At 38.7% G+C, this 27,064-nt stretch overlaps 1 long non-coding RNA gene across 2 annotated transcripts; it reads left to right on the plus strand.

Moving 5' to 3' along the window:
• The first annotated feature begins 64 nt into the window (after positions 1-64).
• LOC120409463 lies at positions 65-23,261 on the plus strand. Of its 2 annotated transcripts, none has more exons than XR_005601307.1 (4): positions 65-294; positions 5,613-5,708; positions 22,751-22,839; positions 23,102-23,261. It is a non-coding gene; the product is annotated as an uncharacterized LOC120409463 (long non-coding RNA). The 2 variants fall into 2 exon arrangements; XR_005601306.1 differs by having other exon boundaries at positions 22,751-22,835.
• The last annotated feature ends 3,803 nt before the right edge of the window (positions 23,262-27,064 follow it).

Below are 27,064 nucleotides of genomic sequence, written 5' to 3' on the forward strand. Positions count from 1 at the left end.
CCCGCAGAGGGGAACGAAAAGGGCGGGAAATGGGGGCACACGCGCGAGGCGTTAGGGGTTCTGCGCCACAGCAGATTCTGAGGGAAAATAAGGAAAAATGCCTCCAGGAGCTGGGGCTGCATGAAGAAAAGCCACACCCCCTCTATCACACCTCTCCTGCTAAAACAAACCGCAAGACCTGGCAACAGCGAAAACGGCAGGTTTGGGAGTGCCAACATGTTACCCCCACCAGCAGCCGCCTTTGTGAACAGCCACCTGCAGAAATCACTGGTCCATTTCAAAACAACTAGAGCTGTGAGTTTTTATTTTTCCTTCTTCCTCTTTTGAACGAGGGCTCTGCCAGCTAGTGGGGAGCACAGATATTAGAGCTGTCTACCTCATGTAATTTGAATTTGTAAACTTTGACATTTTGTTTGTAAACAAAGCTATTGTTTAATCTACAGCAATGTGCGTGTGTGAGTGTGAGAGAGAGAGTCACTATTACACCGATGTTATTGGATAATAAGTGTTGCGGTTGTCCATGCTGTGTAGTTAACCGGATCTCTTCCACCAGTACTATCTGAGAGAAGTTGTATACAAGTGTGTACCTCAACTAACTGTGAAGTGATAAACCAACCCTTGCTCTAATCTTCAGTTTATGACACTTTAATGGGCACATACACTATATGCCTTTATTAACTCACATTTATATTGCTGATTTCTTCTTAAAGCATCTCAAAGTGCTTCCCCAACTAAATCCATAATAAAAGCTCCCTCAGATTGCAGGTATCTGGCAAATGAACAGCAGACAGGACGCACAATGAATGGAATTTTGGCCACACACAGAAAGACAAATGCTTACTTAAAAGAATAAGAGGGTTATTCAGAATCTTAGATTTTTGTTTATATCTCATCTGAAAAAACTTCACAGTAAACTTCATCATATTCAATGTATCTACTTCAGTAGAATAAACCAAGATGATTACTAGGATTCAAACTTGTTGCTCCCAGAAGTGTAGGAATTTCAGTCCCCTAAGGTCATATACTATAGAATGTTTGCGTGGTACAGTGAGTACCATATGTATATTCGTGGTCTAGAAAACATACTCTTTGAGCATGCAGGAATCATAGGAGTTAAGTTCAAATTCATATTCAGTACTTCAATCCTGGTACAAATGCCTAATACAGATTACATGAGGAAAAAAACTAACAATTTGGATTATTATTCTCCTGATACGAACTTTAACATTGATATTCCACTCTATTCAGTGGCTTCACAAATTAAAATAGTATTTCTGTTTTGCACTCCTATTCTCAATAAGAGACTTTTCAGGCTGGAACTTCAAAGATTTTTAGCCCAGGGGCTAGTGGAAAGTTTTCCAAGTATAGTAAAACCTGCCAAAAGTTACCATGCATGGAAGTTAGCAAAAGTGGTCTCTTGTAAGAGGTGGTCTCTCTTCAAAGGTTTGCAGACCAGAGAGCAGCTGTGTTCTGTGGCCTCTGCAAGTAGTTAGTTGGTCGTGATGGGGTTCTCTCTTCAGAGGTGGTCTCTAAGGCAGATTTTACTGTAATTTTTGCATTGTTTGATGAGTATTTATTGAAAATCATTATTTCTCCAGTCTGTTTTTCTTTAAAAAAATAAATGTGGTTGTTGCACCATTAAGCCTGAGATTGTAGTTGTATTGGAAATTTACATATGCATTACAATAGGGGCTTTCACAATATATTCATCCAACACTAGCTAATGTGACACTCTTCTGAAAGTTATATAATCCTGTAATGTGGCGATTATGAACAGTTTGACAAGTTTCTAACTAGAAGTAACCGGTGTTTATGCATATCATTGGAAAAGCAGTTATCTATCATTTGTATTAAGTGTTAGACTTCACCTATGACTTCTACTTAACCTCTGATGTCAAGGGATCAGATATGAATTCTTCACAGAGCCTTAGAAGTTGAAGGATGTGTCATTATAGATGTTTCCTAGGATTTCAATAAGTTTGGTATTGGGTTTATCAGTTCAATTTCCTGATAATTTAGCTATTTTTTTCAATACATACTGTCCCTAATATAATTGAAGAGGACTGCTCTTTTTGTACAGCTCTTCCGGAAAATCTGTCAATAAGATGCGTAATATACAATTTTATGGTTACATAGTACTTTTGTAATATAACATTTTGTTTTACTAAATATGTGTTCTGCAATTATGTAATTAAATAATAAAGGTTGCTGAATTGAGCTACTGAGCTGAGGTTGCCGTGGAAACCTTCATTATAAATTTTCTGACTTTTGTGCAACTAAATTTTCAACATTGATGATGTACTGACAGCGTTTTATAAGAGTACAAATACAATGCCAATATGCAGGCATGTGTTCTTACATTCGTGATTTAGAAAACTACAGTTATTTTATCATACTTTACTCTACACATAAATGTAAGCATACATATTTTGCATTCGTTTTGTTATTTATCTTCCTAAGAACTCTTATAGCGTACAAGAGTAGCTTTTAGTAGTAACAAAAATTGAGAAATCTTGAGATTTTTGTTGTTACAGCTAGGATGCTACTAGCTTTTAGGATTTTTCTATTCACTTTAACATTCGTAATATAACACTTAATCTCTTACCTTTATCTGTACCAGCTGAATTTTAAATATTAGACATTTTACTTATCCTAAACTTTCTAAAGACAAGAGACAGTCCCTCTGCTACGGCCATCTCTCTATGCTCTGCTCTCAGGGATTCTTCCTAGCCCTCTCCTAAGTGCCCTGTTCTTTACAGAGATAAGAAATGCTTCTCCTCACAGCCCTAGTGCTGCTCCTCTTTGAGGAAGAACTCAACAGGATGATGATGCTATATGCAGAGCGCTTCTGAGCACCCTCATCCACTGAAGACAATACAGATTGAGGGTATATAACACCACACAAGATTAAATTAAAACAAACTCTAAAGAGATGGTGGGGCTAGTAATTAGAAGTGGGGACAGACAAAGCCTTCAGAGGACCAAAATATTTTGTTTTAAAGACAGACTGGTCATTTGTATATTTGACCATTATATAAAACGGTAGTATCAGCAGTTCCAGTCATTCTTTAAGTATTGAAACATTTTAAGATTTATTTGCAACATTCTACAGATTAGATATTTAATCCCCAATTATCTCCTCAGATACAGTTATCTTGTTAGTTAGTACATTTGTACTTCCCAAAGAGTGACATGAGGGGCAGATATCCTAATTAACAAATCACTATCCTCTACAATACAGTAGATGGAATGCAATTTTTACATAATTTAAAGTTATCAGATGTATTTACTCCTGTTTCATTGATGTGCATCCACAAACTGAATGAGTCCTCTACCAGCCCAACACAAATCCTGATTTCTTTAACAAACATTCTTACCAATGCTAAATATATATCTTGTCCTGTGAAGGAGCCACAGGAGCTAGTCCACTGGGGAGGAAGAAGGAGCTTAGGGTCAGCCATATGCAACAAAGGAAGCCCAGAGCAACATATGGTAGCCTTGCAAATAGAGCCAACTTTAGCACTTTTGGGCAGGCCTGCAGAACAATGTTGTGCCTCTTCTCCTCCCTCCAAATGTAATTGACTGTCTAATCGTGATGATCACACCACTATGCATAGGTATAGCACAATGATTCTTTGATACACCCCAAATGTAAGATTTATTCTATATAAGGATTGCGTGCTTGTTCATTCCATCTCTATTGTCAGTGTAGATTTTTATGTTTTAGAGGGTCTTGGCAAGGAAAGATTCTGGAAATTTATTTTAGAAATCAAAATGAAATATAAGATTTTCCTTGAATATCTAGGGCCCCTAAATCTAAATGGTTGAGGGTGGGCTTCATGGGTTCCAGATACTGGCTGTACTGGCAGATCATCAACCTTATCTCCCCTCACAGTGACCCTTTGAGCTGCCATTGTCTAGGAAGCGGCATTGCAAGTCTCTTTCCTCAGACCTCTGTCTCACAAACTAAAGAAGGAATGCCAAATCCCCCACACTGATGCCTATTTACACTGGGAAAACACATGTTAGAAAAAAAAATGTTTAACAAACACAATATTAAACATGACAATGGTAGACAGGTATAGTTGTGTTTAAAATGTTCATTGGTCATGTTTAACTTAGGGTCTATTTTAAACACAACTGTCCCTGTCTATACATAGTGTCAAATCATGTTGAATGTTGTTTTAGTTAAAATGCATTAGTTAGCACATTTTACAGCATAATGCTTTTTCATAGTATACACATGATCTGGGAGATAGGAGGCTGGGAAAGGAAAGACTTGCAAAAATGTCCTCCTGTACATAGATCAAAGAGCCAGGAAGAGAAAAGAGCTGAATGGTCACTTCAGATACTCCTCAAAAGACGTGGGGATCAGACAGTGCAGGCAGCTGGCACTGAGTTATTCTTGCACAATCCCACAATCAGATGTCTCCTCATCCTCTCAGTCCTCAGGTATCTTGGGATACTTATCACTATTGCCCCTTCCACTTCCATATGCCTGGGAAGGGCACATATACTTTTGACTTTCTCCTTTGTCCCTTCAGTCCTTAGGGTTGGTGGTGATACTAAATGGAGGCATCAGTGATTAAAGTCTGTGTTCAAGACCAGCTGCTACTGGCCTACCCCCTGCTAACATAGTAAACAAGGGGTGGATTTTGTTTCTCTCCTATAATTCAGATCCCAGAATGGAATAAACTAGTTGTCCATGCCTCAGTTTCCCACACTCTGTATCTCTGTTTCCCTTCAAGTACACAGTCTCTCCCTATTGATAGGCTGGTCTGTTGAAGCAACTTGGTTCTCCAGCTAAATCATAAATCTCCCCTTCCAGGGGAAATTAAAGGATCTCAGTAAATAAACCAAACAAGTCCACTCTTTTTCACAGCCACAGTGGTCATGTTCATGCCCAAAGTATTCTCCCTTTTGTGACAGAGGTTTTCCCCTTGGCCTCTAAATGCAGAGGCTCTTCAAGTTGAAGCTAGACAAACTCAGATGAACTAAGGCATACATTTTTAACTGTAAGGGTAATTAACCGTTGGAACAACTTTCCAAGGGTTGCTGTGGATTTTTCATCACTGACAATTTTTAAATCAAGATTGTATGTTTTTCTGAATGAAATGCTCTAGGAATTATTCTGGGGAAGTTCTATGGTATGTGTTATACAGGAGGTCAGACTAGATGATCACAATGATCCTTTCTGGCCTTGGAATCTATGAATCTGTTAACCATGTTTCAATGGCTAGGCCACTGTCCCAGCTTCAGGGAATGCTACTCCCCATAGCCCTTCCCTGTGCTGAAGTAATCCTTTAGCCCAGTGGTTCTCAAACTTTTGTTCTGGTGACCCCTTTCATATAGCAAGCCTCTGAATGTGACCCCCTTATAAATTAAAAACAACTTTTTTTATATTTAACACCATTATAAATGCTGGAGGCAAAGTAGGATTTGGGGTGGAGGCTGACAGCTCGCGACCCCCTCATGTAATAACCTCATCACCCCCTGAGGGGTCCCGACCCCCAGTTTGAGAACCCCTACTTTAGCCCTTTTCCCCATGTTTAAAAAGAATTCCTCAGCTCTTACTGAATCGATACACAGTAGTCTTTCTCCTCTTACTACAGGTGCTCCTCACAGACTTCACCCTAGGACTGCAATCAATCCATCACCTTTGGTAAGAGAGAGTTGTCTACTCAGCGGACATTGCGAAAAGATCCAAGGTAGCTCGGACCCTCCCTCTAAGGCCCTAACTAGTGAAATAGCCATCTGCTCTATGCTCATCCACGTCATTGTTCTATCAGAGCTACTTCTGACATTGCTTAGGTTGCCTTTTATCTTAGGTCTTTACCACAGAACTTCTTCAGCTCCTCTACACATATCTTCCTAGGCCTCCTCTGGCTAAGCCCTTCACAGACAAGCCTTTTCCCTGACCTTTTCCCCCATAAGAAATATAGATGTCAAATATGCCCTGTATGTAGTTTTCTTTCTGCCCCTTTTAATCAGGAAACCATCTATCCGTGTCAGCTAACATTATAACCACACACCCTTATGCATTATCCAAAACTAGCTTCTTGTTGGAGCTAAAGGCATTGGGAACCAATGTTCACGTCCAACAGGGTGGGTCATCTTGTCTGGGGAATATCAGTTAAACTGAAGTTGAAGAACACATTCCCCAGGAAGGGAAAGCTTGAGAAGGAGTCTTCCAGCTATTGTTAGATCCTCAGACCAAAGACTCATAATTTACTCGTGGATGAAAATTCCATCTCTTGTTTGGTCTAGCTACAGGGTGACAGACAACAATAACTGCCCTTTTTTCCTGTGCAGAGTGTATGTGTTAACCAAGCACCAGATATGAGTAAAGAAACTGTAGGAGTTAAACCAACTAGAAATAACTTACTGTGGGAACTGGAAAATTAAGAAGTCCAAACCAACTAGCTTTCACCACAAATGTGAAACTACATGTGTTTGCTTTCTGAATCAAAAGCACCATCTTTCCATATGTGAATAATCTGTTTTGTTCCTTCAGTATAACTTTCATCCCAAATTAGAAGCCATAAATTTCTCTGCCTTATGAATCAGATAACCCATATCTATGTATGTCATGTTCTATTTAAGCCGTAACCATGTGAAAAGAAAAGTAAGAGATATAACCAAACAATGCACAGACTACGTCAACTAAATTGAGAGGAAATTTAAGGGATTTTTGTTTTAATTCTAAATGATTGATGCACTACAGAAGTGGAATGAATGGTACAACACAAGAAGGAAAAAAGGAATGTTGAAAGATATAAGCACATAACTGGGGTATAACTGGGAAATATTGAAAGAAATTGCTTAAAAAGTGATATTCCAGTTCATAGTCCAGGGCTTTCACTGAAATACAATCCTTGAAATTAAACAAACATAAAAAATCCCTGACTAAGAAAAGGATTGAAGAAATTTGTTGTATATCAACAAGAGCAGCAGAGAAAGAGAGAGAGGAAATCTGAGCATTGAGTTGATAAGTGTCTGATAAAAACAAGAAGGTGGCCCCTCTCTGACAAACTCCCAAGCAAGGTATGTAAAACTGAGGTCACCATGTGGGACCCCAGAACTAACTGAACCCGCATGGTTCTCCCCTCCTCCAGGGTACAGTACTAAGAAAAGAGTTAACTGAACACACAAATAAGCTTCAGAATCCAGAAGTGCTATCAGACACTTAGACCAGCCTCATGGATAGCTCTCCCTTCTTCCAGGGTTAATAAGACAGAAGAAGCAGTGGAGAAATTTCATTTCAGATATTGTATTTTTCTTCATGTTCTTTAATATAAATAACTAAGAGTTATCTTGTTGAGTCTACTCTTTCAGGTGAGACCTCAAATAACCATACTTTGGATTTTAACCAACTAATGTTTCTTCTTTATACACCCAAGCAAATTGGCCTAAGAGAGACGTAGCCAATAACTTTAAGCAATTTCTCTTGATATTTTAAACTACTCCCTTTTGTAACATGCCATTAAAATAGACATATGCATCCTTTCTCATTGGAGAATTACTGGAAGAGTAATAAATATATTAGAGCTACTAAAGAATTGATATCTGAAGATTGTAAGTAAATGTTACAAGAAATCTTGGAGATTTGTAGTGTTCCTTGGCATAGCTGCTGGGCCCCGGCACTGACCTGTGTTAATTGCTTATAAGATTATATGTATATTTTCTGTTCAGTACATGCCTAGAAAGTTGGTTGTATCTACATTTGATTGATGAACTGTTGATTGTTCTGGGTGAGTTAGTAAGTTGTTGATTAGTTAAGAATAGCCAAATGTCTTGATCTAAGAAATACTGTCCAAGGTAAAAGTAGACCTGAAAAGAACCTAGTGCTAAAATTAATAAGCTAGCGCTCTCTGGACTCAATACAAATAAATTATCCTAATTAAATCCATTCAAATATTGATTATAATACTTATCAAATTGATAAATCTAGTTTATTAGATTTCAGCTTAAAATCTAACTGGCACTGTGGCACAGTGATAAAGTTGACTCCTATTCACACTTACATCCAAACTCTGGTCTCTTAAGGTGAGAAAGGCAGCCACCTCCTATAGAAGTCACATGACTCTACCATCATATGCGCCTTCTGGTCAGGGGTTTTATGTGGGAGCACCCCAGTCCCATGATTCAAGTGGGGGGAGATACAGCTGGAAATAGCTCAAACTTTCCATGTTTCACCCAAATGAAAAAGAAGAGGGGCTCTCAGAAGTCCCCAAAATACCTAGATTAAAATAATCATTTTGTAAAAATACCAATATTCATCTAGCAACACAATTCTCACTTTTATACCAAGTGAGTGTCAGAATAAAAATGGTTCTAACTGAAGTTTAAAATATCTGAGTGTTTTGTTGGTTTTTATTCTTTATTTTTTAATTTTTGGGAAAGCACTATATGGTTGAATTTCAACACTACATTGGAAGATGAATTTTAAAAAAAATAAAACTAATAACTATATTCAAATATCAAAAATTTCATGTACTATATTTACAATGTTATTTTTGTCATCATGTAATAAATTTTATCTCCAATGAAAATAAATTAAAATGAGAGAGGATCAGGACTCAGATAGGAAGAGCTGTTATGGGTCAAGCTTGGGGTGCCTTGGCACAGCTGTTTGTGGAAAGTTTGCATGATGTTTGCTTCTCCTATGTCTGGATCAAATGAGGGCTATCCACTCTTCGCTTTTATGAGCATTACATTAAATTACAAATTGAAAATTATTTCAGTTTAATACTTTAATACAGGGAGAACATAATCAAATACAAGTATAATAAATTCATGGTATAGCCTAGGATTCTTTGGTCTTTTAGATGTTGATTTGAAAAATATCAAAGATTACACTAAACAAATAAATTTTTATGATACTAAGAAATTTAGAATATTTTGTTCTCCAATTACTACCAAAGAAGATTCCTCTGAATTTTCATGTGTGTTCCATAAATAATGGAGAAATTCTGGGAAATGCTACTCTGACCTTATTTTTGCTTTTCCTCTGATAGGAACTGTAGAGTTCTTACTGCAGCAGATTGCTTGGTGATGATAAGAGAAATCATAAAAGATTAATTAGCAATTTTCTGACAAATGGATACTATTTTCTTTTTATTTCTTGTAATGTTTTAGGATATGAGGGATTTTCTGCATTCTGGAGAGATCATGGCAAACTGTTAGCATTTAGTTTCTTTCAAGTGGCAGAGTTCAGAAATCTTTTTTTGATCTGGTTTACTTTTTACCATGTACTTATTTATTTTCTTGAAAGGATATATTTCCTTTCATTCCATTAATTTTGTTCCATTTGAATCAAGCCTTTGAGAGCTGGTTTCATTGCATCTGAAAATGCAACCAGGTTAGATTCCAGAGCTTGTCTTAATTGACACTAGTAATCACTTAGGCCATTTCTAGCATAACTGTCTACAATTTAACAGAGTAATTCATTTCTAAAAGTGCTTTCTCTAATGCTATTGCCTTGTTTCACGGAAAATTGAATGTTAGGTTTTTTCCCCCCACAGTGAACCAATACACCTCCTGGAACTAGTGGCTGTAGAATAACATTTATTATATACCTTTATTAATGTTCAGCTGTACAACAAGGATGCAGCAAATTTATTTCATTTTGCACTGGTTTAAAGGTCAAACAAAAATACCTTCCTATTATTGTGCTGTCCCTTATCTCACAGCCTCTCTATTCCACGGGTTAGTCACAGCACCCTTACTATCAAATTAAATATTCCATGGTAGTTATTTTTAGAAGAATTCTTCCTTATCCTAGCTGGTGCAGTAAATGTTTGGGCACCATCCATTTTGTAAGACATACAGTAGATCAGAACAAAGCTATGTTGCTTGCACAAATCCCTCCAAAATACAGCATACTTCACCCACTGTCTTCAAAGAAAGAGACTAAATGGCAAGGAGCTATCCATGGTGCTGGTGTGCTCTAGTAAATTATCCTATATGAAGAACTGTGACATTTATATTATGATGATGTAATGTTTGCACACTGTTCCTTCTCTGTTATGCTGTTACCAGTGACCTACTGTATTCAACCAGAGTTATTATATTTATAATATTAGTCACAGATTTTATGCAACATTTTAGACACAAAACGTGACAAGCAAAAAGACTCTGGGTTTAAATTTAAAACCCTCTTATTTTTTTTGAAATAGGTGCAGAGATAAGTACTTATCAAAGTAAAACCAGACAATACATACCTGATATGAACACATAAAAATGTAATAGAAATAACACTATGTTTGTAATTTAAAATGAAGAAAGTAAGAAAATGTAAGCCCCACCTGGAATCCTACTAGCTAGCCAACACAGGTTGCTGGGCAGTAGTATCATGCTCAGACCTAGATACTCAACAAGTAGACCACTGCCTTTTATACCACCTTCAGTTTCCAGAGCTGATTTAAGGTGTAGTCCAATATAAACGACATTAGAATAGTTTAATCTTGAAGTGAAAGAATCTTGGATGGCAGTAATAAGATCTGTATCAAAGAAAAAGAGTAAAATACTTGACCAGATGCAGATAGGAAAAAAACACATCTTATCCTGCTGCTTTATGACCATCCTGCTACAGATGTGAGACTTAACAAGACCCACAAATTGAAAGCTTGAGTGAAAAATTGGTCACACATCTTCAGTAAAAAGAGCCAATCTAACCTTTACCATATCTCCTAGTTTTTTTCTCCCAACCTGCCAACACCATTCAGTCTTCTCTGGATTGAGCTTCAGCCAGTTTGCTCTCATCCATGCCCAATCACCAACAGACACTGAGGAAGAAACTCAGCTGCACCCTTAGAGTCAGTTGAAATGGAAAGATAGCATACAGCAATATTATCATATCGAAAGAACCTCAATCTGTGCCTCCTCAGTAACCTTCCTAATGATCCTATGTTCACAATAGGGAAGATAAGTAAAACCTTGTGGAACATAACACAAAAGAACCCACAGGACACAGCAGCAATTACCTTAAACTATCCTTTGGAATCTGAGAGAAAAAGATGAAGCCTCTAGAAGACAATCCCATCTACTCCTGCTCAGCTCTACAAGTGAGTCACATTGTGACCAACAGCATCAAAGGCACACGAAAAACATTATCAAAGGCAGATGATTGACCTAACGATCATAACATGGACACCTCATCTTCGTCTATCATCAGGACAAGATAATCAATGAGTGCAGTCTCAATGCTAAAATTTAATATAAAACCAGATTGACAAGGCCAGCTAACACATCTAGATACTCAGAATTGTCTCACCATAATTGCCTTCGCTCTATGTTCTTATTCAAAAGTATAAGATTAAATATTGGTCTATAGTTGGCTAAATTATAGTCATGAAATGATGTTTTCTTGAGAAAAGCTCATACACACGTTCTTAAGAGTGCTCAGTACTCTGCCCTCCTTAAAGGGGTTGTTGACAATCTCCACTAGCTAACAAATCCTGATAGTTTTCTCCAGCCAAGGGGTAGATGGGTTCAAAATATGGGATGCAGTATTAATTTCTCCCAGAACATTCAGAAATTCAGTGAGCAACACTGGTGCAAACTCAAGCAGTCATCTCAATATGCTGTTTGGCTGCCATGGATGCAGACAGCTCAGTGAAAATTAGAATTATTACTCTACAATAATAACAAATTTCTTCATGACGGGAAATGCTTGAATCAATCCCTGGGGGCAAAAATGGGGGGGGGGGAATCTACTGTCCAAGATATTGCATATGCTATATTAAAGGGGAAAAACCCTTTTTTCTCAAACAGGATCTTCTAATAAAATCTTAAGAATTCTTTATGTGTAGTCAGTTACCTTCAGCCCTGAATATCCACCATAGGTTCCAGCAGTTTGCCCTTGTTTCATCTATTGCACATCATCCAAAAAGCCAAGAAGACCTGTGACAATGAAACAAAGGAAGAAGATGACAGGGAGCCACCTAATTGATGATGAAAAACAAACAAAAATGGTCGATCAGAAGCAACTAGTTTGCTATGAAGCCCTCTGGAAATGATCCATCACCCTCCAAGAGCAGACCATTAAAAAAGTCCCTTGCCTCAACAGAAGAGGTTCTCCCCAGACATAAAGTGCACTTTAGTGCAAATAAGTGATGGTCACATTAACACTACCTTATACCGAAAACCTACCGACCACTATGCCTACCTTCATGCCTCCAGCTTCCATCCCGGGCACACCACACGATCCATTGTCTACAGCCAAGCACTGAGGTACAACCGTATCTGCTCTAACCCCTCAGACAGAGACCAACACCTACAAAATCTCCATCAAGCATTCTCAAAACTACAATACCCGCACGAGGAAATAAGGAAACAGAGCCAGACGTGTACCCAGAAGCCTCCTACTGCAGGACAAACCCAAGAAAGAAACCAACAGGACTCCACTGGCCATCACATACAGTCCCCAGCTAAAACCCCTCCAACGCATCATCAGGGATCTACAACCCATCCTGGACAATGATCCCACACTTTCACAGGCCTTGGGTGGCAGGCCAGTCCTCGCCCACAGACAACCTGCCAACCTGAAGCATATTCTCACCAGTAACGGAACGCTGCATCATAGTAACTCTAACTCAGGAACCAATCCATGCAACAAACCTCGATGCCAACTCTGCCCACATATCTACACCAGTGACACCATCACAGGACCTAACCAGATCAACCACACCATCACCGGCTCATTCACCTGCACGTCCACCAATGTAATATACACCATCATATGCCAGCAATGCCCGTCTGCTATGTACATCGGCCAAACTGGACAGTCTCTACGGAAAAGGATAAATGGACATAAATCAGATATTAGGAATGGCAATATACAAAAACCTGTAGGAGAACACTTCAACCTCCCTGGCCACACAATAGCAGATCTTAAGATGGCCATCCTGCAGCAAAAAAACTTCAGGACCAGACTTCAGAGAGAAACTGCTGAGCTTCAGTTCATCTGTGAATTTGACACCATCAGCTCAGGATTAAACAAAGACTGTGAATGGCTTGCCAACTACAAAACCAGTTTCTCCTCTCTTGGTTTTCACACCTCAGCTGCTAGAAGAGGGCCTCATCCTCCCTGATTGAACTAACCTCGTTATCTCTAGCCTGCTTCTTGCTTGCTTATATATACCTGCCCCTGGAAATTTCCACTACATGCATCTGACGAAGTGGGTATTCACCCACGAAAGCTCATGCTCCCAAACATCTGTTAGTCTATAAGGTGCCACAAGAGACTTTGCTGCTTTTACAAAAGAGGAAACTCACCCTATATTTAATGAAATTTTCCTTTCCTATAGTTAGTAGGATAGCATGATTAAGGATTCCAGATAAAGGAAGCAGTAGAGATTTTGCTGTTTAAATTGAAAATTTCAACATTCCTAGTTAGACATTATGTTCTCATAATAATATGGTGATTTCTTCCTTGTCTGTTAAATCTCTTGGCCCCTGTATCAAGTTCAAAATGTTGTTTTGTTCTCAGAGTGCTTGACCTTATTAGCCTGAGTCCAATCATAACAGCTGTTACTTGTCACCATCTACAGAGCATTATCCACAATTACAGAATTCAGGGGAGATTTAAGATTTGATGCTACTATTGGAACTGTCTGGGGGCAGCTAATGGAGGGATTTTAACTGTCAGGTAACCTTTCACTAAACTTAACCATGTTGCAAACTGTCAAACTTTGTCATTCACCTCTAGAGGAGCTATTCCTCCTTAATGGTTAATTTGGAGTTCATGTCTATTATCACAATTTGCAGAGGTGCTGTAGAAAATAGTTACTTGGTTGAAAACAATGAAGAAACAGACTTCTGTTAATATCCCTACCAACTGCTATGAGAGAGTTACAGAAACTTACTATATGGCACTAGAATTTAGTGAATAAAAAGAACTAGGTCTATCAATCACAGTTAACTCCCTCATGCAATTAACTCAAAAATTAACTGTGATTAAAATAATCATGATTAATCACAGTTTTAATCATACTGTTAAACAATAGAATACCAATTGAAATTTATTAAATATTTTTGGATGTTTTTCTACATTTTCAAATATGTTTATTTCAGTTACAACACAGAATACAAAGTGTACAGTGCTCACTGTTGTTTTTTATTACAAATATTTGTACTGTAAAATGATAAACAAAAGAAATAGTATTTTTCAGTTCACCTCATACAAGTACTGTAGTGCAATCTCTGTATCGTGAAAGTGCAACTTACAAATGTAGATTTTTTTCTTACATAACTGCACTCAGAAACAAAACAATGTAAAACCTTAGAGCTTACAAGTCCATTCAGTCCTACTTCTTGTTCAGCCAGTCACTAAGACAAACAGTTTTGTTTACATTTACCTGAAGGGGGGTTCTAAAGAGGATGGAGCTAGGCTGTTCTCAGTGGTGGCAGATAACAGAACAAGAAGCAATGGTCTCAAGTTGCAGTGGGGGAGGTCTAGGTTGGATATTAGGAAACACTATTTCACTAGGAGGGTGGTGAAGCACTGGAATGGGTTACCTAGGGAGGTGGTGGAATCTCCATCCTTAGAGGTTTTTAAGGTGTGGCTTGACAAAGCCTTGGCTGGGATGATTTAGTTGGTGTTGGTCCTGCTTTGAGCAGCAGGTTGGACTAGATGACCTCCTGAGGTCTCTTCCAACCCTAATATTCTATGACATAGCTGCTTTAAAGTACTTCTGGGCTACCCAACTAGAATACATTATATACTGGCCCCAGGAGCCAATGGGTAGGACTTCGATATGAATTGAACAATTTGTATCCGTGTGTGTTACTTCAATAATCACTTTATTTGATTAGAGTGAATAGTTTTCTTGCTTACCAATTGACCATTCCGTTATAGAAAGTGCATTGTGGTCTAGCACAAGATTAGAAAATATTTCAGAAAGCAATATAAAATTACATGGATTCAGTCAATAAGAAGATATAATTATTTTTGACAAGGAGTAACTTGATTCTATATTTCAAATGTTGGCAAGTTTGGGCCTAAAAAGTTATTGTGATATGCAAAAATGTTACCCATACCTATAACAAACAAGAATTTCAGACAAGCTCTAGGTGCATTATCTCTATTTCAGAAGTTACAATTTTAAGCACTTAAATACTAACAAAGATCTATGAAAAATGCATCCTGTTGGAAAGTAGATAGTAAGACCCACTAGGAGCAAAAGAGATATCAGCATCGTGTAAAATATAAGTGAACCCCATACAAGGGAACTTTGTAAGCACCATCACCCTTCTAAATAAAGATATTAAAACAGAAAGTATCCAAAAGCAGTGTTCTGAAGCTATAAGACACATCTACTATGTTTCCAGAAATAAATTATACAAACACAGATCTTTCTAATCCATAGCTGCATTATTTTTCAATGATTATTTGACAAAATATGTAAAAAAGAACAAAGCATTTACAATAAAACGTAATCACATAGCAAAGGACCAGTTAGAAATTGTTGTGCCTAAAAGGCCACAATTGTGTAGTCTTGGCATTATGAACATTTTAAGAACTTCATTATTGATAACACTGGCTAAGAAAGCAATCCTGAGAGCATGCATGAACCCAACAGGACCATAACAAGTTGTACAACTGATCAGAGTAAACTTCATAATGGAGCAAGCCTCAGCAAGAGCAACCCAGAACTTGGACCAGTTCAAAAGAAAATAGGAAATAATCAATTATTTTAAAACAAAATTACATAGACCTAATCTTACCATACAGATTGGTATCCCTTTGATACTGTAGAATACTGTATCCAGTTCTGGTCTCCACACTTCCAAATATAATGCTACAAACTTGGAAATGCTTCAGAAAAGATCTACAAGAATGATTTGAGGTCTGAAAAATCTCTCTAACTGGGAGAGATTTAAGAAGCTCAATCTATTTAGCTTTAACAAAGAGGAGGTTAAAGCATGACTTGATCACAGAGTGTCAGAACCTACATGGGGAGATTTCTAATAGCACTTTAATCTAGTGGGCAAAGGCACAACAAGATCAAATGTCTGGAAGTTGAAGTGAGACATGTTCAGACTGGAAATAAAGTACATTTTTTTAACCAAGAGGACCACTGGAACAATTTACCAAGGGATGTGGTGAATTATGCATCACTTGAAGTCTAACTCAAGTTTGGATGTTTTTCTAAAACGATGCTTTAGCTCAACCAGATGTTATGGACTTGATGCAGGAATTACTGGGGGATATTCTATGGCCTGTGTTTTGGAGGAGGTCAAACTAGATAATCACAATCATCCCCCTATGGCTGTGGTTTTCAATCTGTGGTTTGTGGACCCTGTAAGATTTCCAAAGGGGTCTGCACCGCCATTCAAAATTTTGTAAGAGTCTGCAAATGGAGAAAAAAAAAGGTTGAAAGCCACTGCTCTATGACCTGAACTTTGATGAACCCAGGAATTATTATATAAGTATAGTATCACCCTCACTTAGATTTACATTTGTTATTGAAAAAAGCATATGCATATATATATATATATATATATATATTTCTTGTTATATTATTAAAAAGAGGCGTTTTAAAAAATTGTATGTGTAGCACCTAGCACAATGGGGTCCTGATCCATGACTGAGACTGCTAGTTACTTCAGTAATACAAATAATAATAATATGCACATTTTGCAGGGGAACCATTTTAGAAATGTTGGAAAGATTTCAAAAACATATTTTGGTGAAAGCAGCAAAGAGTCCTGTGGCACCTTATAGACTAACAGACGTATTGGAGCATTTCACCCACGAAAGCTCATGCTCCAATACGTCTGTTAGTCTATAAGGTGCCACAGGTCTCTTTGCTGCTTTTACAGATCCAGACTAACACGGCTACCCCTCTGATATTTTGGTGACTATTTTTTTGCATTCTTCCACCTATGAAGTCAAAGTCCAGTTGTACAGGACACTGATAGTGACCTAAAATAGCCTTTCTATATATGAAAATATTGTGACTATAAAGCTTGATATCTTAGGAACTGTCAAAGCTAGAAACAAGAGCTTTAATTACTGGCCAACTGGAAATCTCTGTAGTAGGTTTTGCTCGAGGGACAGCAGGCCTAGTGGTCAAGCTATGGCCAAACACGGGATAGATCTTCCAGGCAGTCCAGGAGGCCTGTCAGCCAAGTCACAATTCATCACCCCAACTCCCAGCTGAATAGGAGCGAGGGGGAAATTCCCCAGCTCACTCACATAGTCCACTTGTTACTCCTTGTCAGGGAGAAGTGGGGAGGGGTCAGGGCCGCACCTGAGTCTTACTCACAGTCTCAGTCCTTCCCCTGTCAATCACTCTGGCTGAGCAGCTATAGCCAGCCTTCTTGAAGCCAGTCTCTTCTTCCCTCCTACACCACCTGACTGCCAGAGCTCCCCTTTTAAGCAGGTCCTCCATAGGATCATGCCCAGCAGCTGCTCAGAGATGGGGCATTCTTGGCCCAAAATTACTCCAGCATTCCTATAACTTTAGTTTGGGGTCTGTAAACCCCATTACACTCCCCCTTCTAATGGTATAAAGCTCCCATTGTTAGACTGGATGGGTCAAGAGATGATAGATTTTAAACTTGACATTGGAACAGGACTGAGTATTAACTGTCCTGGATCTCAGACCCTTGGGGAGAACCTTCTACATTTGGTGTGGAAAAAGGAACCACAGGTCTCTGATGGCCATGGGTCTATGATTTTGGAGCAAAAAGAAGCACGTACATTCTATCTCTACTTATGACCATGCATTCCATGGGGCTTGATGGCCATGAAGTACTAGGTAGCCACAGATTTACTAGCAAAATGTGTATTTTATAAACACACACACTAAAACAAATTTCCAAATCAAAACAATCCACTGCATGCATTTCTCCCCGAGGGAGAGGCTGAGAGAACAAGTATGTGATGCTAGTCATATTACTTAATGCACTACTAGAAAGCACTCAGACACTACACCCACGAATAGAGGAGAACCCATGAGACTTCTGGCCAGCCCTGAGTTCGTTTTTGTTTGTGTGTGTGCATGTGCGTGTTTTTTCCCCTCTAGCTTCAAGGTCAGGACAGGTAATAAAGAAAAGCAAAGACTTGGAGTGGATGTGAGGCTACTTAGCTGTCCTAGGAACAGATCTAATAATAGTTGACTGGGGCATTTATCACAGAAAACAGATTGGTAAAATACTGATTTATAATTAGTTCCAAATCAGGTTAGTGATAAAAATATCAAGCTAATTGGCAGTGCAGAGTGGGAGGACCCTACAGGATTTCAGGAGTCCTAGTTTTCTATGGTTCTGCTGCTTGACAGTGAGGAGCTAATTTATATGAAAAATGGCCTTCAGGAGTCTGATAAAGAGGACAGATAAGTAGATACAAAGGAATCCTCAAGGAAGCAATCTGATCTTTATTATTAGTGACAGAGAATCATCCCCGTGGCTAGAAAGAAGTGTGATTTATTTAAGGATGAATAAGTGTTTGTGTTTATAGATATCACTTCCATGACATGAGAAGCATCAGGAAGGAGTTCCCATAAAAAGATTTGTGGAGGCTTTGGTCCTGTACTCACTTAAATTCCACGTTTGCCATGAAAGCTGATGTAGAACAAAAAAAAATCAGAGGTTAGATCTGCTACACAATCTTGTTCAGAAACAGATGTGGATACAAATGAGTGACTGGTTAAATGTTTTGACTTTTAACATCAACAGCTTTAAAAATGCCAGAGTTGCTTTTCATAATTTACATTTTAAAAATGTTTCAGCTATTTTTGTTATATTGTTGCTGTTGAATTTGGAAAAGTGGATGTGAATATATCTTATAAAGGTCTGTATCATCAAAAAACACACTCATCAATTCTAATTCTAGCACTGTCATTCATTTGTTATCTGTCTTTAGGAAGTCACTTATGTCAAAATCTTTAAAAGTATTGAGCACTTATGGTGCCAATATGCAAAGTGAAATTCTAGCGTCTATGTTTCTAAAACTGGGCACGGAAAATTAATGAATGCTTTTGAGAATTATGGCCTTAACTTTTTTGTTCCTCAATTTTTCAATCTATAAAATGGACCTACCCTCTGAGGCTATTGTCAGGATTAATTAGATTAAATGGCAATGGTGATGTATATAGAGATGTAATTTACATATCAGTGAGCATCTATAGGAGTCTAAATTAGTGTAATTTATATGGTGGTGGTTACAAGAAAATGTAAAATATACCAGGTTAGACTAGGGCTGTCAATTAATCACAGTTAACTCAGGCGATTGGCTGAAAAAAATTAATCATGATTAACTGCAGTTTTAATCACACTGTTAATAGAATACCAACTGAAGTTTATTAACTATCTTTGGACGTTTTTCTACATTTTCAAATATATTGACTTAAATTACAAGACAAAATGCAAAGTGTACAGTGCTCACTTTATACTATTATTTTTATTACAAATATTTGCACTATAAAAAAGATAAACAAAAGTAGTAGTATTTTTCAGTTCACCTCAGACAAGTACCATAATTATTTTTTTTGTTACATAACTGCTCTCAAAAAGAAAACAATGTAAAACTTTAAAACCTACAAGTCCACTCAGTCCTACTTCTTATTCAGCCAATCGCTAAGACAAACAAGTTTGTTTACATTTACGGGAGATAATGCTGCCGGCTTCTTATTTACAATGTCACCTGAAAGTGAGAACAGGTTTTCACATGGCATTTTTGTAGCAGGCATTGCAAGATATTTATGTACCAGATATGCTAAACATTTGTATGCCCCTTCATGCTTCAGCAACCATTCCAGAGAACATGCTTCCATGCTGATGATACTCCTTAAAAAAAAATGCGTTAATTACATTTTGACTGAACTCTTTGAGGGGAGAATAGTATGTCTCCTGCTCTGTTTTACCCACATTCTGCCATGTATTTCATATTATAGCAATCTCGGATGATGACTCAGCACATGTTCATTTTAAGAACACTTTCACTGCAGATCTGATAAAATGCAAAGAAAGTACCAATATGAGATTTTTAAAGATAGCTACAGCACTTGCCCCAAGGTCCAAGAATCTGAAGTGTCTTCCAAAATCTGGGAGGGACAACGTGTGAAGCATGCTTTCAGAAATCTTAAAAGAGCAACGCTCTGATGTGGAAACTACAGAACTCGAACCATCAAAAAAGAAAATCAACCATCTGCTGGTGGCATCTGACTCATGATGAAAGTGAACATGCGTTGATCTGCACTGCTTTCAGTCATTATCGAACAGAACCCATCATCAGCATGAACGCGTGTCCTCTGGAATGATGGTTGAAGATGAAGGGACATATGAATCTTTAGCACATATGGCACATAAATATCTTGCAACGCCGGCTACAACAATGCCATGCGAATGTCTGTTCTCACTTCCATTATCTCCTGCAAATTTAAACAAACTTGTTGGCTGAACAAGAAGTAGGACTGAATGGACTTGTAGGCTTTAAAGTTTTGCATTGTTTTATTTCTGAATGCAATTTTTTTGGGGTACATAATTCTACATTTGTAAGTTCAATTTTCATGATAAAGAAATTGCATCACAGTATGAGATGAATTGAAAAAGATTATTTCTTTTGTTTTTTACAGTGCAAATATTTGTAATAAAAATAAATATAAAGTGAGCACTGTACACTTTGTATTCTGTGTTGTAATTGAAATCAACATATTTGAAAATATAGAAAACATCCAAAAATATTTAAATGGTATTCTATTATTAACAGTGCGGTTAAATTTAGCTTAATTTTTTTAATCACTCAATTAATCGTGATTTTTTTTTATTACTTGACAGCCCTAGTTTAGACTCATCTCTGAATTTGGCCTTATTCCAAACATGTTTGGAGATGAAAAGAGATATTAAAGATATGGGGAGATTTGCAAAGGTTCTAATGAAAGTTAGTTGCCCAAATGCCACTGAAAATCAATGCGAGTTGGGTGCTTACTGCCTAGAGTGACCAGATGTCCCAATTTTATAGGGACAGTCCTGATTTTTGGGTCTTTTTCTTATATAGGCTCGTATTACCCTCCACCGCCTGTCCCAATTTTTCACATTTGCTGTCTGGTCACCCTATTACTGACCTTTTTGCCTGCTCCCATATATATTTAAAAAAAAAGGCTCATTATGCCCTCTAAGCTGAAATGTTTTGAAACTGTACTCAGCATGGCATATTTGATAAATAATCTGTAGTAGATATTAATAATATTTACTACAGTTGTGGTTAACAACCAACCAAGACTGAGGCCCCATTCTGTTATACAATGCATAGAGTAATAGACAGTCACTGCCCCAAAGAGCTTACAATCTAAATAGAGAGCAGACAAATACAAGTTACTGAAAAAGGTATAATAATCAAGCAGAATGAATTGTGTGGTAGCATCAAACATGTTAGTTCCACAGCTGTTATTATTTTGGGGACAGGTTTAGGTAGGAGGGGATAAGCTAAATTGAAAGAAAAGTGAAGGGAGAGGAGACATTGAAGGGAAGGGAATAAGAGTGGCAGGGCAGAGAGAGGGAAAGAAGGGCAGGTGTGGAGTGAATCTGAAGTGAAAAGACTGTGAGGGAGGAGGAGGGCTATCTTAGAGAGATGTGGTGGTTCCACTGACAAAGGCTATGGCATGAGTCCCCTGCCTGTTCCCAGACAGCTGTGAAAATCTGTCCTCTGCTTTGTATGTATATGTGTGTGTTTGTGTATGTGTATGTATAATTTTTCTATTATTTGAAAAATCTAATAAAAATAAAAAATTCTATTTGTCATCAAAAAAGAATTAGATAAACTAGATAAATTGATGGAGGATAGGTCTATCAATGGCTGTTAGCCAGGATAGGCAGGGTTGGTGTCCCTAGCCTCTGTTTCCCAGAAGCTGGAAATGGGCAACAGGATGGATCACTTGATGATTACCTGTTCTCTTCATTCCCTCTGGTGCACCTGCCATTGGCCACTGTTGGAAAACAAGATACTGAACTAAATGGACCTGTGGTCTGATCCAGTATGGCCATTCTTATGTTCATAGACTCATAGACTTTAAGGTCAGAAGGGACCATTATGATCATCTAGTCTGACCTCCTGCACAATGCAGGCCACAGAATCTCACCCACCCATTCCTGTAACAAACCCCTAACCTATGTCTGAGTTATTGAAGTCCTCAAATCATGGTTTGAAGACCTCAAGCTGCAGAGAATCCTCCAGCAAGTGACCCGTGCACCATGCTGCAGAGGAAGGCGAAAAACCTCCAGGGCCTCTGCCAATCTGCCCTGGAGGAAAATTCCTTCCCAACCCCAAATATGGTGATCAGTTAAACCCTGAGCATGTGGGCAAGACTCACCAGCCAGCACCCAGGAAAGAATTCTCTGTAGTAACTCAGATCCCACCCATCTAACATCCCATCACAGACCACTGGGCATACTTACCTGCTGATAATCAAAGATCAATTGCCGAATTAATTGCCAAAATTAGGCTATCCCATCCTACCATCCCCTCCATAAACTTATCAAGCTTAGTTTTGAAGCCAGATACTTACTGACCCACGAAAGCTTATGCTCCTATATATCTGTTAGTCTTAAAGGTGCCACAGGACTCTCTGTTAGTTTCTTACTATAAATTTACACTGCAGCTGGCTGTGCCTGTCCCAGCGGCAGTGTAGACATCCTTTAGTGAGGAGTCCTCAGTTCTGATACTCATGTTCAACCTAGTCATCTGCATTTGGCAACCTAACAGACTCATTACACAGCTTACCATTTTCCCTGGTTTCTTCAGGAGCAGAGGCTGGCAGGTGTGGAGGGAGCAGAAGAGCTGAGGAGAGTTTTGGGGTGGATAGCGTCGACTTCCGGAGCATTGCAGTGTAGGTAGCTATCCCATAGCTATCCCATAGTTCCCGCAGTCTCCCCTGCCCATTGGAATTCTGGGTTGAGATCCCAATGCATTATGGGGCAAAAAATTTGTTGCGGGTGGTTATGGGTAAATGTCATCAGTCAATCCTCCCTCCCTCTGGGAGAGCAGCCTGAGGCAGAAGCCTCCAGCTGCCATGATATTCCAGGCAGGACTGAATCTCCATTAGACAAAACTTAAAGAAGAGAATGACCTGGAGTTATTCTTATTTTTGCCCAGGTGCCCCCGGCCGACCTCACCGAGGCCAGCGAGGAGCACCCACGGGACGATGACGACGGATACCACTCCTACTGTACTGTCTGCCGCCGCAAGGCAAGGCAAGGGGATGCTGCTGCGTAGCACTGCAGCACCGCGTCTGCCAGAAGCATCCAGTAGACATACGGTGACATTGAAAAAAGGCGAGAAAAGATTTTTTCCCTTTGCTTTCACAGAGGGAGGAGGGGGGCTGACGACATTTACCCTGAACCACCCGCGACAATGTTTTTGACCCTTCAGGCTTTGGGAGCTCAGCCCAGAATTCAAATGGTTTTCGGAGAGTGCGGGAACTGTGGGATAGGTACAGTCATCAATCGCCCCTCCCTCCGTGAGCGTCGATATGATTCTTTGGCTTTCTGGTATGCTTTTCTCAGCTCCTTAAGTTTCATGCAGCACAGTATTGAATCCCTGTTGTGGCCTCTGTCCATCATGGCCTTGGAGATTTTTTCAAATGTTTTGGCATTTCGTCTTTTGGAACGGAGTTCTGATAGAACAGATTCATCTCCCCATACAGAGATCAGATTCAGTATCTCCCGTACGGTCCATGCTGAAGCTCTTTTTTGATTCTGGGACTGCATGGTCACCTGTGCTGATCAGCTCTCCACACTGGGCAAACAGGAAATAAAATTCAAAAGTTCACGGGGTTTTTCCTGTCTACCTGCCCAGTGCATCCGAGTTCAGATCGCCGTCTAGAGCGGTCACAATGGTGCACTGTGGGATAGCTCCCAGAGGCCAATACCATCAAATTGCGGCCACACCAACCCTAATTCGAAATGGCAATGTCGATTTCAGCGCTACTCCCCTCATCGGGAAGGAGTACAGAAATCAATTTTAAGAGCCCTTTATATCAAAGTAAAGGGCTTCATTGTGTGGACGGGTGCAGGGTTAATTCGATTTAACACTGCTAAATTCGAGATAAACTCATAGTGTAGACCAGGCCAGTGTTACAAATCTGAGCAGGTCAATGAAATTTCAGGTAGCACTACTTAGGAAAATGATTTTAATAAAAAATCTTACTTCTATGACTACCTATATGATTATGCAGGATGATCATAGGTCTTTACTTCCCATCTTTGTTTTTTCTCTTAATAGCTGTAGATAGAAGCCTCACTGAACTGGCATGTGTAGACCTTGACATATTGCTCCTTTGAACAGCCAGCTATGCTGGGATTCAAACTCACAGACTCCAAATCCAAGGAGATTAACATGCTGCTGCCCTACAAAACGTATCCTTAGTGTCCTTTCAGTGATCTAATTTAATCAATTTGAGGTTTCAGAAGAAATGAAGATAATCCTAGGGAATATTCCCTGAAAGAAAGAGCTGCCTACAGTGTTTCAAAATAAAAGGTCTGTCATCTTCCCCTTGTAACAGTGATTTCCATGCTGAGGATTATTAACACTGCTTAGATTCTCACAAGGGGACACAGTTTGTAAGGTACAGAATTAAATTAGTTGTTGACACCATCTAAAAAGTATTGGTGCATTTTCCTTTAAATTTAGAAACATTTAAAGAACAATAATCACTTCAATTTCTTTCCTCTAGAGGAGCAGTTGTTTCCTGTAGTAGTCAGTTTGAGAGAGAGAATCAGAAGGAGAGGTTCTCTTCATCTGCCTTAATCACTATATACTGTATAGAGGTCATGAATTCCTCCAGCACATAAGCAGAATAGAGCCAGTAGAAATGGTGCTGTGTTGCTCCACTAACAAGCTCTGGCACAGTGAACATGTTGCAGGGGCAAGAGAGGGATTTTGATGGTCTCTTTGGAGTGCATGAATTTACAGAGATTCTGGGCTGTGAAACAGCCCATAGGCAGTCTTCAGAAGGCTGCCATAAATTAGATTAGCCACTGGGTGTTATAATTTACCAACAGGGGCTATGCCAGTACTCAGAGCAGCCCACATTTTCCAAGAGACACAGCACAGAATTGTACCCAATGTATGTACAACAGTGAGAAGGATGCTGAGCTCTGGAGCTACACAGCACTCCAAACCTTAAACTAGCCATGATAATGTGAGTGGATGCGCAAAGGTCCCCTGGTTCTGAAGAACTTCGAAGAATAAATGTTTTGTTTCTTCCTTCCTTCCTCCCTCTGCCCCACTTGATTTTTTTAGTTTGAGAGGGCAGGTGGAACACATTTTTGAAACAGACATACTTTTGCATGGAACTGACTTGGGTGCACAAATCTCCTGATGTATACGTTATAAAAGTTGGGAGTGGATGCAGATTTACAGTGAAATATCAAGAAGTTATATTAGGAAAGAAGATTTCCCTAAAGCTTCTCTCCCTTGACAAATTGCTGTTCTTGCTGATGCTGCTTCTGTGCCTTTGCCAGTGGCCCATACATTCCCTGTTGGAACTCTCTTCACCCAGTAGAGCAGGGACTATTTTTTGATGTTTTCTGTAATTAGCTAGATGGTTATTTATATGTCTTGCTTTTCTTTGCTGAAAGGAGGTCCTTTCTGAATATGTCTTTTCCCCTTTTGATTCTTGAGGTATTTAAAAAATAATGAATGGACAGTTATAGGAGACATCCAGACAAAAAAGAGGGAATCTGCCCCCCATCATATTCTTCTTTGGCCAGAGCAGCACTGAATGCAGCAAGTCAGCTCCTTAGCTCCTGTAAATCAGTATAGCTCCATTGAAGTCAATACCATCTGAGAATCTGGCCCAGTATGTTCTGTATATAAATTGTCTTCTATCTTCAAAGATATCATTCATCTGTGTTTCCTTTAATACAAGCTTTAGAGTCTTGTTGCAATGAGTCTGAAACTGAATCAGCTCATTTAGTTCTAAGATTTTTTTAAATCAAAGAACATTACAAAAATCATAGAGAAAATATCTGAATTGCAATCACAGTATGACATTTCAGTTACTCAGTGGAGTCTTCATACAGGATAATGATTTGCTTCATTGCAAAATTGAAATTATTGAAAATAGGATCAAGTCATGTAACAGTAGAATTTTAGAAAGCTATGTACATTGATTTGTACAACAGTCTCTTCATTACTGGAAACCACACATGAACATAAGAAAAGGATCAATTTTTAACAAATAGGCAAAGCTTTTAGAATGCCCAGTAAGCCTCTTCCACCAGTTATTTCTGAATTTTCCTTATTGCGTAGCTCACTTTTATTACGTTTCTTTCTGTATTATTTAAGAAAAGAGCTATGACTACAAAAGTTTGGCTGTCTCTAGAGCAACTTAGGTACAGTGGAGAATATTGCTGAATTTAAGATAAGAATTTGCTTCTGTAGCTATACCTACACTGGCACTATAACCTGTTAAAATGTGATTGTGCTTTGATTGAAAGCAATTAACATTTTATGGATTACAACGATGCCAAATCTCTTTTCATTTATGCATATAAGAAGGAAGACATGAGAATGGAGCACTTTAGAGCCTGGTTCAATGCCCATGGCACACAGCTACAACAACACTGGAAACATGGGAATCAGGTCTGTTGATGTTAATGAGAATGGGATTAGGTCCATAATACATCAGAATAATAGCTAATTGCATTCTATTGTACCTGAATTCAAATATTAAATATTAACTATTTTGGATAATTCTATTTATAAAAAAGGAATTTATATCCCAACAAGCAATACTGTTTTTGTTTTAATGCCTTTGTCTAATGAATGTCTAGTTATTGTTTGTGTTCATTGTATCATGTAAAATTTTGTACTTTCTTTTCAAATTGCTTAAACTAGTTATTGAAATCCCATGCTGTCATACGGGTGGGGCAGCTGGACCACGTAGTCCACCATCTGTGCCATCTCCCTCATACGTCCAATTAAACTTTAGCTGTAGAGTAAGGGTGATGATTGGTTGCATTACTTCTGATGTCACAATGGAATAGGACCCTTGCTGTATAGATACGTAGATATAGTATAGATACATGCCTTTCTGTGAGACAGTTGTAAGAA

Source organism: Mauremys reevesii, linkage group 7, assembly GCF_016161935.1.
Source record: "Mauremys reevesii isolate NIE-2019 linkage group 7, ASM1616193v1, whole genome shotgun sequence".
NCBI lineage: Eukaryota > Metazoa > Chordata > Testudines > Geoemydidae > Mauremys > Mauremys reevesii.